The sequence below is a fragment of the Zophobas morio genome, unplaced genomic scaffold (genome assembly GCF_036711695.1).
Source record: "Zophobas morio isolate AGI-343-1 ecotype UQ-CSIRO unplaced genomic scaffold, CSIRO_AGI_Zmor_V1 ptg000024l, whole genome shotgun sequence".
In the NCBI taxonomy this organism is placed as follows: Eukaryota; Metazoa; Arthropoda; class Insecta; order Coleoptera; family Tenebrionidae; genus Zophobas; species Zophobas morio.
In genome coordinates, this window is record NW_026972129.1 from 10,365,953 (window position 1) to 10,379,580 (window position 13,628).

Sequence of the window (13,628 nt, forward strand, 5' to 3'; positions counted from 1 at the left end):
TTTCATACGAACAATGTGGCACTAATAATATCAACATTGTTATAATTTTCGGGAAAATTAAATACAAATTAAATTTCACGCGAGATTTAACAATCAAAATTTTGAAATGACGTCATCAACTCTTTAGAAAGGATAAATTGGTAAAATTCTCGATTACCGATACATATTCGTCAAAACCTAAAACCTCCCCAAAATTTCAGATCAGTTGGTTTCGTAGCTCCGAAAATAAATTGTACAATTGTACGCTTTTTTTAATGTCGATAAAGTTAAAAATAGATCTCGATTTCTAAATCATAACTACCGAAATATTATTTTGCACACTTTAGATACACTTGATTTCGAAAACGGGGACCTATTTTTTTCCTTTTTCGCTAGTCGCTTACGCTCGGGACGCAAAATTAAGTGAATTAGATTAAGTAAATAAATACGAATACTTATACACATAGCTTAAGTTCGAAGAGGATGTATTTATATTTGTTTTAATTAAGATAATAATTTACTTCAGAATGAAATCCACAAAATATAGAACAAATCTGATTAAAAAAAGATGGTTACAGAAACAACTGGAATCTTTTTTTTGTGACATCAATAACATTTCAAGTACAAATTTAAGATCTATATTTTGATTTGGCCTTATTTTATTATTGTGTTTTTTCCAAGGTGAGAAACTAACCGCAAAATAAAAAAGTGGTCTAAAGTTATTTAGACACAACTTCCCTCACCCCTGAGATACAATGATCAAATCCAGTTTCTTACAGAAATGATAAAATTTGGTTGCATGAATTTTATTTTCTTTATGAAAATCCCCTACATTAAAACAAAGATCGGCACGAATTGTGAATGTTTCGAAAGAGTTTTTGTTAATAAAATTTTGTGATGACGTTATCAACTTTGTAGTATGGTTGAATATAACAATTTGGGTAGGTACATTGTAATATGAATATCAATAGAAGTGTTCCCAAATTCCCAAAATTTCGGAAAATAAATTCCGTTTTTGGTCGAATGAATAACATAATTTGCTTCATTTTTTTGCACGTCTGGATGAATAGTTTTAAAAAATACGAACACCGATGACGTACAAGTGTAGACTCATAAGTCATAATATTCTGCACATTTTAGATCGCATTTATTCAGTGAAAACACGTCATCAAATTTTTGAAGAGGATAAACATACACATTTTGATGAGCGATTTACCATGCTTCGGTTTATAATTTTTAAGTTAAACTGTAAAATTTTGTTATACAATTTTAAACGTTTTTCCATAAATCAGCATGTTGAACACATAAAATAAGAGCGGATTAATAAACCACAAGTAAGCGAACATGTTATTTTACAAAATTTAAATGGGATTTACGCTACAAAATTTTGAGATGATATCATCAAATAATGTTAGTGGGATGATCATATACATTTTGGTTAGCGTTTCACAATTCACAAGATATTCCTAAAATACACCCAAAATTAGTTTCAACGATTATTTGTCTAATAGAAGCTCTAATAAACGACACACAAGATGGAAACGAGCAACCCACTTTTGCATACTCTAGGGGTTATGAAACGTCAAAACTATATGAAATTAGCTATTCCCTAAATGAGCCCTACAACAGAGCTACAATACTTCCCTAGCTTATGCTCATAAAATAAAAATACATGTGGGGAGAATATTTTCAAATAACTTTCTTAAATATAATATGATACTTCAATCAATTCAGAAACATTCTCTAAAAAAATATATATCTGTCATTACAAAACAAAAAATTGAGTTTCGTAGTCGAAAATAAATGAGCGTTAAAAACTAAACAAAATTCTTTAAATAAGATCGTATTATATTTAAAAAGATTTAATTGAAGGTATCACCCTATGCTGTACAGACCTGAGTTTTTTTTCGAACACACGCTATACACTTTTATTCCACACTTGATTTTGTTTTGGATAATGTATTTCAGAATTTTTAAACACAATGTACATTTGTTTATTTAACTGCTTTTGTTTTTGCACAAAATAAGTTTCATTTATCACAATATTACTAGCAGTAGTCATGAATTAGAAATTAACGTAATTGGTGTTATAGCTATAATTAATAATAATTATCGAAGAGTCATCCGTCATTTACATGTTGTTTACAAGTCATGAATTTTTTAATTTTGTAGAAATGGGTCAAATGTCTGATAATTTTCAAGAATATTTACATTGTTAGCAGACGACCTTGGCACCATTGTAGACAACTTCAGCTGGATTCACTCTCGTTGACACACTAACCTAATGACAGTGACATACACACATAATACATTTGCACTTTTACTATCTTTGCGAATTAAGTGAGCAACAGATAGATTACGTCGCAGAAAAATTAATTATCGAATCTCTTATATCATATTACTAGACAATGGGCCTTAATGGAACCGAACTGTTTTTGTTGCTTTAAACGGAATTACGACCTTCAGGTACAAAATGTTAATCTAGCAGAATGCACATACGCAAACAATTTTAGTTAAAATTCGTCACTTTAATTATTATTTATGCGTAACCTAAAAATATGCACTGAAAATTTAGTGATATCAAATAAGATAACTCCTCGTCTATGAACACATTCAGCACGTGTAAACAAACAAAAACGTAGAGTAGTAAACCGTCAAGTACCTACATTATGGTATTAATCATATCTCTCACATTATCATAATAATTGCGAAATAACGAAAACAAAAGTAATACCAATGTCACTGGGTAAGTGGGTCAGTAGGCTACACATGCGCACAGTCATATTCCTCAGTCATAATCTAAAAACCGCATCTGCTAAAATTACCCACGTTTGACCTCACCAATTCCGATTGCTGGCCAAATCAAAATTTTATTATCCAGCCACGTAAATAAACAATATAGATAACATTGTAATTATCAAGGATTTTAATCTAACGTATCGATGTGTAACAATAATCAAGTAATGTAATCCCATTGGCTTTGCTTATTACTTATTTCACAATATAATTTATAGAATTCTATAAAGAATTTCAAGGAGCAGTTAAAATTAGTTACAAGACCTAAACACTGCCTATTTATATTGAAACTAAAAAATATTTATTTATAAATGTTTATTTTGCTGTTAATATTTTTCAGTAAAAAAAGACTAGCAGAGCGCCAGACTAAAATACTGAAAGCAACCAAAATTATTACAAACATTAGTTTGCTCTGAAGTCATTTTATGGCGAATTTACACACACTAAGCCTAGTACACACTATAATTAGAACTAGATAAGAAATATAGGTTATCAGGTTTATTTACAAACTTTTAAAATTTAATTGATAAGATGCAGCACATTATCGAGTAAAACTCAATGATAAACAATTTGATTCTTTAAGTACTTTCACAAATATGTAGGAATGTAATAAACAGAACTGTTATTTATATATAACATCCCTTTCATAGTATCGTCCTCACTACACTGTCTTTTAAACACTAGTGGTTAGTTTTTAACAAACACGTCTAATTACGGCCATTTCTGTCCTATATAGCACCATATACTTTTCAAAACAAATGTTTTGATTCTTGACCGCAGCTACTATCAAAGTTCCGAACATTATCAAATTATATTTTGTTAACCAAGCGTGTATCGATAACAACTGAATATTTGTTTTCCTTGGTGTAATGGAAATTTCTCTCGTCGCTTTTGAATGAATGTTTTATTTACCACGTATGTGCGAAAATATTTACAATAGCCTTGAAACCTGGGCCGAAATTATTATTGATATTTACAACAATACGCCAAAATGTTATTTTGGTAAGAATTGCACATAATGCAAGGTTGTTATTAAGTATCGTTTATAAAACAAAATTAAAAAATCACCATTGAACTCACACGCTGGCCAATACGTATTAAAATTTACTCTCAAGGTTAGCCGAATACACGTGATTTCGTCACCCTGGCCTACATTCGGTTGAAAAAAATAGTAATATCATTATATGTACTAGGATACTAAAATAAGTTGCCTGCTTAAAACACCACTTACAAAGCGTTTACTGATTTTTTTTAATGAAAAACAGCAATTCTAGTCACTAAAAATATTTTTTTTTAAATGTGACCTAATACAAAATCGGTTTCATTTGGTTTTTAATAAATATCACTGAACTGAATTTTTCTTCTTTTAACGGAACTGCAGAAAAGTTAAAAACATACTACTTAATTAATTAAAGAAAGAGGTTTGTTTATTGGCGGTTTTTTAACATTTTTACAAATGTCGAAAAAATGCGGTAAAATTTAACGCGTTAAGAGGTAAATTCTAAATATAATGCTTCTACGATGTAGAAAGCTTATTAATGCCACTGCTTTTTTCGCGAACTGAACAGCTCCTTTTATTTCTAAAACAAGTCATCTTAAATCTCAAAAGATAAAAACGTTTTTTAAAACACTAGTTGTATTTTTTTGATGGTGCAATGTTACGTGATGTAATTTTTTAATTAGTCGCCATGTATATGTGTCATAATCCCAATGCAGTTTTTTAAACTACAGGTTATTGTTTATTGGACACATTTTAAAAAATTTAATTATAATTATTTATTATAAATTAGACATATGTATGTACGTTTTTGTAATTTCTGACAACTCTGTCAGGTGATACAAATAGCTATTAAACAACAGGGGATACAACAGTATAGGGAAGCAGAACTTTAAATTTTTAAGAATTATGAGCAAAAACACTTCAATTTTGTTTATATTTTTAACTTGGCTGTTAGTACAATTATTTACGCGAAATTTACGAAAGTTAGTAAGTTGATGATGGGTTTAATAAAAAAGAAAACAAAAAATTTAAGCATTGTAACTAACGACAGGTCAAGAGAAGTTCTGTATACATAAGATTATCCATGGGTCAACTAGGGTCTCGCTGAAATCGTCTCAGTTTGAACAGGAAATATGAATTTGCCCACAGTATTCACATAAACTAGCTACTTGTTAAAAACTCATTTTTGACACGAAAATTAAAACACCGAAACAGTTTAAAATGAATTTTGAGTTTTTAATTTTTATTTTTTGTTCAAAATACAAATTCCAATGATTATAATCTTTTTTTAAGGTATAGTTTATAATTTACAACATGGTTCACACACTGTTGCATTAGACATTTACGAGTATTTAAGAATTTTAGAAACATGTACATAAATACTTGAGGTTCTACTTATATTTTTAACAGATTTCTTTTGATGATGCATTTAACAGATGCAATTCTGCTTCACACTAAACATAAAATTCCTCTAAGAAACTGAAGATGTTATAAACAACGATAACTTCTAGTCGTACCACAAATCGACATAAATATAAATCCTTTAGGAGTAAATCGTTGAAGTATGACGAAAACATTTACTCAAGTTGTTTTAAACAACCCAGTGCATCGACAATTTCTTTTACAGCTTATGGTAACACCGACTTTAGACAGGTGGAATACAGTATTTAATTTCTTAGTCATTTAGTAAAATATTAGCAGGTGTGGATGACATCAACCAGCTGCTCAATGGACAGAAGCCTGTTTATCTATCAACTATAACAAGCAACATATTTCTAGTTTTCACAAAATTATATATGCATAATCAGATTATTTAAACAGAACTTCCTTCGCCCCGGAAGTACAGTACAACATCAGCTTTTCAGAAAAATTATATTTGATTTATTTTTTTAAAGAAAACTCCTATACGATAAAATAACGATATGTGTGTACTGTTAAAGTAAAGATAAAGAAGCATGCAAGTACGTTTTTTCGTGAAAAAATGTGTGATGACATCACCAACATTTTAGCAGGGACACGTATATCAATTTGAATACGTGCAGTGTAGAGCTAGTAATAGTAATAGTGTGTTGCATTGGTAAACTACAAGTACGGACTCATAATATTTTACACATTTTAGGATTTATTCGGCAAAATTTTGAGATGACGTCATCGGTTTTTTTTGAGGGGGGGGGGGGGAGATTCATAAACCACGTGTTATTTTATAAAATTGAAATAACATTTACCATGCAATTTTCCTAAACTACACATCAAATTTAACAACAATCGGGTAGTTTCGAAGATTATCTATCTAATAAAAATCGATAAGGGCGGCAGAGGGCAGGCAGACATACAGAAACAGTTTTGTTTCATACTCTCCAGTTCGTAAAATGTCGGGAAAACATTAAAGTAGGCATTTGCCAGATGGGCCCTATAACAATACTACTACTTAGCTTACAATCGGGAAGTAAAAAGTAACTCAAAATACACAGAATCTCCCAAAGAAATAATTGAATCTCCCAAATCTGGTGTGCACAGTGGACAGTGCCTTTTCTTTAGTCTGTTTTATTCCTGAATTAAAATTTTGATAAAATTACAGCAGTGACACATTCACTTCCCCACAATGACCTTATGATTGGTCAATGTACTGGATGGCAACTGTAAGCACAGGATTCACACTGGTCGGATTGAAAGATTTAGATATTACCTAAGTCGAATCCAATTTCGTTCAAATTCATCACTTTCTATGATAAATTTACGAAGGTTCTTGACGTAATAATGACAGATTAGAGGGTAGCAGAGTACCTTTTTCTGTTTTTTCCCATACTTTTGGAGCGTACGTACAAATGACTAAGTTCTATCGTCTGTGGCTCATTTTATTAAACCCATAATTCCAGAACTAGACTTATTATTGTAATTTTAGATGTATTTTAAAGATATCGTGTAATGGTAAAATTCCAACCAAAATTTGTCTCATCATCCCCACCAAAGATAACGGCGTCATTTTAAAATCTTCCCAAGTAAATTTCATTTAAAAATGTGCAAAATAATATATTTCTACTATACCTCTGGTTTAAGAATCCATCCTAATTTTTAACTTTATACTACTAAATTTTTCAAAAAAAAAAAAAAAAATCAAAATTGTTTGACATTTTTAAATTTTATTTGGATAGTCTACAACCAATTGCTTAGAATTTTGTACACGTTTTAAGGTAATTCTAAGCATGGTAAATCATAAATCAGAAATCATCTGGTTTTATGTGGAATCGTGAACAAAATTTAAAAAAAATCAATAAAATTTTACGATTTAATTCAATAGCTACAAAACCGATAACCTTGCATTTTTTACACTCCTTAAGGTCTTCATTTTTTAATGACACTCATATGATTACTGCAAAAAATATAAATCTTCCAAAAACGAATTTTCGATATTGTAATAGAGTCCCTTGGACGACTCACTACTTGAATGTTTTCTCGACGTTTCATGGACCCTAGATACGATACCCACCTTCATTTATTGAAAAACTTGCCTTTTAGTGTATTACTTGTACATAAAAATGTACTGGATAATATTTTTTTTTAAATGATATTTGTTAAGGTTAGATCAAATCATATCAGTTTAGTTCAGGTCACGTCATACGAACAAAAATATGCGTAGATACTTCGTTGTACCAACACAGCCTAAATCCTCATTTCAGAAGTTAAAATTTTATGGAAAGTTGAACCAATTTCCGTGATAGTTTAGGCCTATTATCTTTGAATCCAAAACGATATTTGTTTTTCTCCATTATTTTATTTTAGAGTATATACTATCGGTTTCTTTTCAACTGTATGGCGTACCTACATAGTATGCATAAAGTTCTCTCAATAAGTTGTTTTTGTACTTATTTTTGTCTACTACTCAACGTGCCGTTGAATCTGGCTTTTACCGCATGGTGATTTCTCAACTAATGAAGCGCTAATGTCTGAAAAACAAAGTTTTACCCAAAGTAGACTAAACTTTATCTCAAAGCATTGTTTTTACGGCCTCAAAATAACAGGGCTTTTATAAATTTTATGGCCTTCCTTAATACTACTTCGGCAAAAACACGAGAAAAGAATTTTAGGTCCTGAATACGATGTTCGTGATTAACAATAAATCTTTCTTTTCCAGGGAAAGAAATCTTCGATTACAATTTCCGGGGTTAGCTTGTAACATTCAAAAGCAGCTACCCCGGGCCGGTCGATGGGGGCGACCCACTGACCCACTTCGCCGACACGACTCGATCCCGACGCTGGCTGTGACGTCTGCGTCGACCTGACCTGTACCCACGCAATTCCTTTAAAGGAGATTTCGAGATTGTTCCCGCGTGCAAGCTACATTTTCCGCATTAATTCCCCCAGGGAATCAAATTTACAGGCTAACAAATTACAAAGAACTTTTACAGACTGAGCGAATTGACTTGGAATTCACTTAAATGACAATTTATAAGGATAGTGACAACGACTAAGAGGAAAAAGTGCTTCGAGCAGTAACTAAATAGAAGTAAACACTCAGCTTTACATTTCTCATTTGAACAAAAAAAACTAGGAGTACTTCATTAAGAAATTTTTATAAATCAGTAGAAAGAAAAACTATGTCGACGCCATAAAGATGGAGGTAAGTATTTATTAAAACACGGGCTACATGTTTTGGCACAATCAGTACCATCATCGGAGCGGAAAGGAAATTTTGGTTTGAGAGGTGACGTCAATTGCAACGTCGTAATAAATACATATGTATTATAACAAGAGCTCCATATTTCTAGCGTCGACATCGTTTTTCTACTGTTTAATATATTAAAAAATTCGCCTACATTTATTTACAGGGGAATTCCCCCGCACCTAAAGTCAAACATTTCAACAAATTCAATGTGTTAGAAAAAAAAAAACGACGAGAATGGGATTCGAACTCACACGAATAGAGCTGAAATTCAAGGCTCATGCGTGGAAAAAGCTACACGGCCACTGGCACGTCATTATAACCATAAGCGTAACATCGGTTAGGTGAAACACGTAGGAAATATTGTACAAACATTTTTGTAAAGCAATTATGATTAAAAATCAAGGTGGATTCACAAACCACAAGTACAGGAGTATGCTATTTTATAAAATTTAATTAATAATTAAAGTATTAACTACGCCAAATACTGAGGCGAAGTCATCAAATTGTCGATGGGGATGATCATACAAATTTTAGTTAGCCTTTTACCGTCGACACGATATTCCTAACATACTTTTAAACGTTGACAACAATCGCTCAGGTAGTTTCGGAGATGTCTATTAAAAAGTTATTTCTACAGAACTTCCCTAGTCCCTAAAATACAGTCCAATAAATCCCGTTTCTTCGGTATAAAGTTTTAAAAAGTTGTAGTTGACTATCAAGAAATTTAACCGTCCCTTTTCTGTACCCAACATGTTAAACAATAATGTAAATACTTTCTATAAAACATTACTTTTTCCGAAATTTATTATTGCTAATTATGCTGCCACATATTCACTTATATTTGTTTTTGTTTATTTTTTTTTAAGTTCACGGGCATAAGGTAGTACATATTATGTCTGTTTTGTAATTTCATCTTTTCTCGACGTTTCATAAATCTTAGAATATGAGAAAGTACTTCCCCATTTCATCTATTTGTTCTTTGTGGTCTATTGATGTTTTTATTACTCTGAAACTACTTATTTAACAGTTGTGAAATTTTAGATTAACGCGCTAACCATAATTTCTCTGCCTATTTCCACCAAAAATTTGATAACGCCATCTCATTTCTCGACCACTTTCGAAAATTAGTCAAAGACATATCTCAATCTTCAGAAGTTATTTTCGACTTCATTTCAACAGTCCTACCACTTTTCCAGAATCGCTAATTGAAATGTGAGAAACTTTTAAATTTTTAAAAAATTTGTCGCTGAAACCGAATATTTCGAAAATTTTGATCAGGGACATAGACACGCTATATTTTTCAAATCAACACGTGGAGATCTGTATTTCAGGACTTTTATGTATTTTTAGACCATTTTTCCAAAACCTCAATTTTTCAATTCCTACTTTATAAAATTTTTGATCATTTTTCGACCACCTTCGAAAGTTGGGTAGACATTTTTTTGAACAATTCAATGTTGTTTTAGGCCTCATTTCTTCGAAAGTTTTTATCATTTTTCCAGAATCCCAATTGAAATATGTCAATTTTTAGGGTTTTTATAAAATTTCATCAACGATTTACCATGTTTCTGATTACCTTAAAACGTTTACAAGATTCCGGAGCATTCCTTTACAATTTCAAAATTAACTTGTAAAATGTTGCTATACAATTTTGAATTTTTTTACAAAAATTTGGATCTCTAGGGTAAAAACTTAACATGGATTCATAAACTACAAATGTGGGAGTATGTTATTTTATCAACTTTAAATAATATTTATTCGACAAAATTTTGTGATGACTTCATTAATTTTTTGGCCAGAGATGAATTAATAAATTTTGATTAACGATTTAAAATGCTGCAAGATTTCAGAGCATTTGGTTTCGTAGTTTAGATGTTAAATTGCAAAATATTGATATACAATTTTCATTTTTCCCTCCCAAAAATCTTAATCTACATATAAGGTAAAAACTCAACACGGATTCATAAACTACAAATGCAGGGGTATGTTATTTTACAAAACTTAGATTTTATAAAATTTACTATAGTAAATTTTGGAGGTGACGTCTTCCCATCAGTGATTGGACAAATTTTAGTTAGTGTTTTACCTTCTACACGATATTCACAACATACAGATACAATTTGACAACAATCGGTGTAGCAGTTTCGGAGATAATCTGTCTCATAAAAATCCGGACAGACAGTAGACAGACAGACGAAAACAGGATACTTAATTTTTCGTACTCTAGAGACCATGAAACGTCGAGAAAACATGAAAGTAGACGACGCTGCCGTCTGTGTCGATTTTTATTAAACATCTTCGAAACTACCTGAGCGATTGTTGTCAAAAACGAAAACTCACGAAACATTTATTTGGATCTCATTGTATTGTTACATTTAACAAAATAATAAAATTTACGGAACATTTCATGCTATTATGCCAACTTTTAATTCAACATGAAGAAGTACATAAGATGTATAAATATCTCTCAATGAACGCAAAAACACTGATATTATTTGTAGATTGTTAATGATATCGTTGCTTCAAAACCTAAAACTGCGCATGTGCAACCATTGTTCTTTGTTTTTACATTGCATACATGGACGAAAAGGCACATATATTTAGTCTTGTAAAAGTGAAGTCAAAAATTACTAAAAGTATGAAAGTAATGATTTTACAAATAAACTTTAAAAAAGAGTACTGAGTTACTGAGTGGATCGTTTTCAAAAAACGTTATTAGACACAGAATTTTCAATTACCGAATTTGTTATATGAATAGTTTTCAAACTGTATATACATAGTGGTTACGTGTTAAATTCCTCATAAAAGTTTGATATTTCCCGAGACATTGTAGTAATAAAAACGTCGACTTGCAATCGTACATACTCAGTTATAATTACAGTAAAATTTTATTATTCTATTTTTACCCGCAGCAAATTGATTTTATCTACACTGAACTGACTTATTATTAATTTCCGCAAATGGACCGTCAAGGTGATCAAGTAGTTTTAGGTGAACGTTCATTCAACAAATCTTTTACTTTAAAATGGATTCCATTTTCTTCGTTGCCTTTACTTTTGTTGTTGAACATTTAAATTACACCTAAAAAGTTTTAAAATTTTGGTCCCAAAAACGCTCGTAATTATTTTAAAATAAAAAATTAACGGGTATTTTCCAAAGCTTCAACCGCTGCCAAATTCCCCAGCCCTTAAAATAGATTTGCACATCTCTAGAAATAACTATTCGAGGAACGTGGAGTTCTTTTATTCCGTAAAACTACGTTTTCTTTGTTGGTACCTATTAATAGAGGGTTGTAGCCACTACCCAACGCTCTTGCTATGCAACATTTTTCGCGAACATATAATGTTTGTTAACCCTGTACATCGATTATATCAAATTTTGATAGGTATTGCACATAACGTATGCACAATAATAGAATAAGGAACAATGAAGTGCTTGCGATATCTCACTGATAATACAACTTCCCACTTAATATTAAATTAGTAATATGCTGAGATGCGAACAGCTTCCTTGTTACTGTTCGTCCAACTCCATACATTAAATGAACAATTTAATAAGAATCAAAGAATATACCAAGCAAATACATTTATATGAACAAAAATTAAAAACTTACGATTAGATTCCTTTTTATTTTTAGTACGTTTTTAAAACAACTAACTTACTTAATAACGAAAAAATGAATTAAACTTTTGTTTCTCGTCTCACTTCTCTCAAGGATACACAGCACAAAATTCCTATCTGTGAACGTTATGGAACAATTCAACAATTTAAAAGCTAGGCATACTTTACAAAAATATTCTAAAAATTAAACACATTTGCTAAACTACCCCTTTTTTATTGATATGACGTCCCTAGTTTTTGACCCCTGACGTCACAGGCACTATTTTTAAAGACAATGATGTACTTGTTTTACTACATCATTACATTTTTATACCACAAGCAGAACTGTGTTTAAAAGTGTATCATATATTTACGCCTTGACATAACCAAAAACTTTTCTCGTCAGCAAGAATTTATTTTTTCATTTTCCGTAAGGGGTAAACATTTTGACTTTTAACATGTGTAATTCAAACATTATTATGACGTTACTTTGTTTTACAAATTTCAGGCAAATGAAATAAAACAATAATAATGAGAAAATGAAGATACCGGAATTCGACCCAGGTCCCTGACGTTACTAAGCTGTTGTAGTTTTTTGGGTGAAACATTAGTATTTTTTACATAAAAGAGATGACAAAATTAAGCACCTCGTTCGTAATGCAGATTTCTATGTTAACTTATCCACTCGTTTAATTATAAGGCATACAACCAACAGGAAAAAATATATTATCAGTACATGCTTAAGTTCCATTGCTTAGTTTATTCATCGAAAGAAAGCAACAATTAAGCATGTACAAAGCTGGTTGACCAGAACAAGCGGAGAAATTGAATAAAGAGCGGGAATATTGTTTTGGCTAAGTAGCTGTTATTATGATAATTATGATTTTATTATTATTATTAAATATTGGAGGAGGCAACATTATTGTATTCTCAAATTTCTGAGATAATAAAAAAAATGTTGACCGATAGACCCATTAGTCAATCAAACCAGCGACCTCCGCCTTAGTAATTCAACGTTTTTATGGCACGGCCATGGGAGTTCACCACACGTCAATGCTCTTATACTGGTACACAATGTGATTTTTTGATTTTTTTGCGAAAATATGGATGCCTAAGATTAAAAATCAAGGTAGATTCATAAACGACAAGTATAGGAGTATGTTATTTTATGAAATTAAATGGCCTTTCGTATATATAATTTCGAGGGGGCGACGGGCTTCATGGTTTATAAATTAAATTGTAAAAGTTTGTTGTACAAGCACATTATTTTGCACGTTTTGAATATGCATTACTTGGCAAAATTTCGAAATGTCGTTAGAGGCGGGGACGGTCAGACAAATGTTGATAATATCTTAAAATCTACACGATTTTGTTAAAATACATCTGCAATGTGTCAACAATCAGTCCACGAGTTTCGGAGATTATCCGTCTTGTAACAGACCTACTTTCTTATATTCTAGGTGGAACGAAACGTCCACAACCATTTGCCAAATGTACCCTTTTACAATAGTTACCTACCGTACGCTTCAGAAGTAAAAACTGCGCATTGTGTTAATTTTAACCAAAAATTTGTGGTGTACTCAGTTGCGT

At 31.2% G+C, this 13,628-nt stretch overlaps 1 protein-coding gene across 3 annotated transcripts in view; it reads right to left on the minus strand.

Annotated features, from left to right (window-relative positions):
• Window positions 1–13,628, minus strand: part of LOC135135097 (nuclear hormone receptor FTZ-F1) — an 87,099-nt gene that overhangs the window by 62,249 nt on the left and 11,222 nt on the right. Inside the window, exon 1 of one of the 3 annotated variants that reach the window (XM_064064081.1) lies at window positions 2,191–2,247. The exons of the other annotated variants lie outside the window; for them this stretch is intronic. The gene's annotated coding sequence lies outside the window, so the exon portion shown is untranslated. Of the gene's footprint in view, window positions 1–2,190; window positions 2,248–13,628 lie in introns of those variants that run through there. 3 annotated transcript variants of the gene reach the window in all.